The sequence below is a fragment of the Cynocephalus volans genome, chromosome X (assembly GCF_027409185.1).
Source record: "Cynocephalus volans isolate mCynVol1 chromosome X, mCynVol1.pri, whole genome shotgun sequence".
In the NCBI taxonomy this organism is placed as follows: domain Eukaryota; kingdom Metazoa; phylum Chordata; class Mammalia; order Dermoptera; family Cynocephalidae; genus Cynocephalus; species Cynocephalus volans.
Genome location: NC_084478.1, coordinates 149,763,837 through 149,768,746, shown reverse-complemented (window position 1 = coordinate 149,768,746; position 4,910 = coordinate 149,763,837).

Sequence of the window (4,910 nt, the reverse complement as noted above, 5' to 3'; positions counted from 1 at the left end):
TGAGTATAATGTTAACTATGGGCTTGTCATAAGTGGCCTTATTGTGTTAAGGTACATTCTTCTATACCTAATTAGTTGAGAGATTTTATTGTGAAAGGATGTTGAAATTTGTCAAATGCCTTTTCTGCATCTATTGAGATGTGCATATGGATTTTGCCCTTCACTCTGTTAATGTGGTGGATCACATTTACTGATTTGTGTTGTACCATCCTTGCATCCCTTGGACTAATCCCACATGATCATGGTGAATGACCCTTTTATGGTGCTCCTGGATTTGCTTTGCTAGTATTTTGTTGAGGATTTTTGTATATATGTTCATCAGGGATATTTGCCTGTAATTTCCTTTTCTAGTAGTATCCTTCTCTGGTTTGGTATCAGAGTAATGATGACCTCTTCAAATCAGTTTGGCAGGCTTTCCTCCTTTTAAGTTTTATGGAAGAGTTTTAAAGGGATTGGAATTAGCTCTTTAAATTTTGGTAGAATTCAGCAGTGAAACCATCTGATTCTGGGCTTTCCTTGATGGGAGACTTTTTATTTCTGATTCAATATACTTGTTATTGGTCTGTTCAAATTTTCCATTTCTTCATGACTTTCCCTTGGTAAGTTGTATGTGTCTATGAATTTATCCATTTCTTTTAGGACATCTGATTTGTTGGTGTATACTTATCCATAACAGTCTCTTATATTTATTTTTATTTCTGTGGTATCAGTTGTAATGTCTCCTCTTTCATTTCTGATTTTATTTATTTTTGAGTCTTCTCTTTTCTTCTCAGTGTAGCTAAGGTTTATTGATTTTATTTACCATTTCAAAAAGCAACCTTAATTTTGCTGATCTTTTCTATTGTTTTTCTAATCTGCATTTCATTTACTTCTCTGTACTGTTTTCTTCCTTCTACTAATTTTATGATTAGTTTGTTCTTTTTGTAGTTTCTTTAAGTGTAACATTAGGTTGTTTATTTGGAATTTTTCTTTTTTGATGCAGCAATTTATCACTATGAATTTCACTCTTAGAACTGCTTTTGCTTCATCCCATAAGTTTTGGTATGTTGTGTTTCCATTTTTATTTGTCTCAAGATATTTTTAGTTTCTTCTTTGACCCATTGGTTGTTTAGAAGTATGTTGCTTAATTTCCACAGATTTGTGAATTTCCCAAAATTTCTTCTATTATTGATTTCTAGTTTCATGAAACCTTTGTGGTCAAACAGATAATTGATAGATTTTCGATCTTAAATTTACTAAGACTTGTTTTGTGACCTATATAGGATCTATCCTGGAGAATATTCCATGTGCACTTGTGAGAAATGTGTATTCTGCTGCTGTTAAATGGAATGGTCTGTATATGTCTATTAGGTCCATTTGATCTGAAGTGTAGTTCATGTCCAATGTTTCCTTATTGATTTTCTGTTTGCATGATCTGTCCATTGTTGCAAATTGGATATGAAGTGTCCTACTATAATTGTATTGGAGTCTCTTGATATTTGCTTTAAAATTTTAGGTGTTCCAATGGAAGGTCCATATAAATCTACAATGGTTATATCTTCATGATGAATTGATACGTTTCTTATTATATAATGACGTTTGTCTCATTTTATAGTTTTTGACTTGAAGTCCATTTCATGTGATGTAAGTATAGCTACTCCTACTATTTTGGTTTCCATTTGCATAGAATATCTCTTTCCATCCTTTCACTTTCAATCTATGTATGTCCTTAAAGGTGAAGTGAGTCCCTTGAATATAGTTGGATCTTGGTTTTTAATCCAATCAGTAACTCTATAGTCTTTTTATGGTTTAGTCCATTTACATTCAAGGTAATTATTGACAGGTAAGGACTTACTGTAGCCATTTTGCTAATTGTTTTCTGATTGTTTTGTAGATCTTTTGTTCCTTTCTTCCTCTCTTGCTGTCCTCCTTTATGATTGGATGGTCTCTAGTTGTTTGCTTTGATTCCTTAGTTTTTATATTTTGTGTATCTACTATATAGGTTTTTGCTTTATGGTTACCATGAGGATTACATAAAACATCTTTTAATTATAAACGCTACTTGAAGCTCATGACAACTTTACTTTGATCACATAAAATACCTACACGTTCAGTCAACACCTCCCACATTTTATATTTTTGACATCACAATTTACACCGTTTTATTTTGTACATCCTTCTGCCTTAGTTCTTTAGACTACAGAATGAAGAGCAATCACCAAGTTTTGCTTTTAGAATATCAAGTTCCTGTGGCCTTAATTTTAAGTTCATTGAGAATCTTCTGATATATAACTTGGGGAGGTAGCATCACTGGCTGTGAAATCACAGTTCCGAGTTCAAATTCCTACTCTGCTACTTCTTTAATGTGTCACCTTCGTTAAAGTCCTTATGATCTCTGAGCCTCAGCTTTCTCTTCCATAAACTGGGTTGAGACTGTCTCATAAATTTGCAGTGCACATCCTGGTGGTGATGACCACTTGATGCTCAATCTCTTCCCTTGACCACATCTCCTCACCCTTCATTGGGAGGCAGTACTCCATGTAACCCAGGTCTTGGGAAGTGTTATATAATAAAAGGTAAGCTAACATTTCTGGGGTATTTGCTATGTGCCTGCACAGCACCTAATGTTTATATGTATCATCTCATTTTGTCTTCATAATAGCTCTATTTATAAAGAAACTGAGGCTTAGAGAGATTAAGTGACTTGCTTAAAATCACAGCTAGTACATGGCAGAAGTAAGATCTGTTTTCTCTTAAGAAAGTCAATATATTTGTATCTAATTAATACACCTATTTCCTGTGCATTTGGTTAGCTTCAGTGCATGATAGCCTGATCATTTGTGAGTAAATTGATAAAATGGAGCATCTAAGTATGTGAGGTGGAAACCTAGGTCTCTGGGTGTGGTGACCTCCTGTGGTTGTTGGTTCAATGATATGCAAAGTCCCAGGGCCAAAAAAGTAAAAGTAATACTCTCTTGGCAGTCTACACCCTTTCTTACAGCACTTGGGTGTTTGGGCTGCTCATTGTAGCCTGCAATGGAGCTGCTTATTTGAATAAAGTAGGGCTGCCACAGTCAGGTTCCCTGACTTTGAGCTAATAAAGCTGAATTATGGCAATAGGTGTCTAAATGTCCTCCAGGACTTGACAGATTGAGAGCTAGACAGCCAGCCAGTAGGCCTGCAGAACTTAAACACAGAAGCATTTATTGTTAAAAGTTAACATAAACACTTCAAAAGGGAGTTGCTCCAGTGCTGGTAGGTTCTTTGCTCCCTCCAATGAAAGTTTCAGTTATAATGCAGCCTGGCCATTCATTTTGAAGTTGAAATTCCTCCATGCTGCTCACCATCTGGAGGAGACGGTGCATGACAGTCTCTTGAATGCCATCGGCATGAGCTCCATCTACTCTCTGGGTTTCAGGGGTAACAAGGAAAAGTCTCAATAGGCAAAATGTATTTCCTAAAAGGCTGGATGGATGTATGCGGCATTCCTTTGCTTAACAAGCAAAACAAAATCAATCAGTCTGGTGAACTGATGCTGTGACGATGCTGTGGAAGAGACAGAGAGTCTCCATTGGGAATGGTGGGTGTGGAAGTACTGGGCACAGAAGTCCAACCTGGCAAATCTGCTTAGAATTGTGGGAGGCAGCGGAGGCCAAGCTACTGAGAGAAATGGGGCCTATCCCCAGTTTCCTTGGGATCATCTCTGGGTTGCCAGCGTCAGGCTTCGGGAAGCTTCAGTCCTCAGTCACAGGCTCTCATTCTGGAAGATGCTGTTGAAAGCAGGGTCACTCTGGAAGCAACTGAAAGGCCTGTAGTTCTCACTGCTGCGATTCTGAGAGAGTTCTGTAAGGAGAGCCAACTGCAGAGGAGGGGACACACATCAGTCAAGGCTTGTGTGGGGCAGAGAATCTGTGTGTGTTGGCATGGGAGGAAGGTGTGGGGCAAAGGCGGAGAGGATCCTGAATTCCCCTGCCTCAGATACAGGAGAGACATCACTACATTGTGGGAAGAGTAAAGAAACTGGGTATAGATCCTAAGTCTGTATCTCACAAACTAGTACAGGTTGAGCATACCTAATCCAAAAAATTGATACCCTGAATGCTCCAAAATTAGAACTTTTTGAGCACTGACATGACACTCAAAGGAATGCCCATCATAGCATTTCAGATTTTGGATTAGCATTGCTCATCTAGCGCTATTGTGAAAACATTACAAATTCCAAAAAAATATTAAAATCCAAAGCGCTTCTGGTCCCAAGCATTTTGGATAAGAAATATTCAACCTTTAGTGATTTTGGGCAGCTTCACTTCATTTCTTAGGGCCTAAATTTCCTCATTTTATAAGGATGAGCCTGGACTTGTTTGCTCCCAAGGGCACACAGACTGTGCTCTCTCTGACACTGGACAGCTGACACAAACCTGCCCTACACCCTGAGTTTCCTTCTACAGTTGCTTCGTACCACCCTGTTGCTGCCTTTGTCTCCCTGTGGACAAGCCTTGAGCTGAGGTTCTCCATTCTCAGCTCAATTCATTAAACACTTTCCCTCTTGGTGAGTTCTCCCTGGGGTGAATGAGCCTGAATTATGACCACTGGCTCTGACCTCTCTCTTTTGTAACCTGGATAGCTCCAAGTGGATGTCCAGCTACAGATTCAAACTTAGGGGCTGCAGAGTGGAACTCACAGACTCTACCTTCTCCCCACATGAGTCCCGCCTGATCCCATCTTCCCTGTTCCCACCAGCAACACCAGCAATACCCTCATTCTCTGAGTGGCTCTGTTCTGGAAGACCTGCCAAGGAGGAGAGAATGGCAGGAGGAAGTGTTACTGTCTGTCATTGGGAAGCCAGGCTCTGCCAAACAGAGGGGCCATCCCTCTCACTTAGAGAGGCTTTCTGCAAAAGCAGGGAGCCTGATGGCCTGACCTTGAGATGC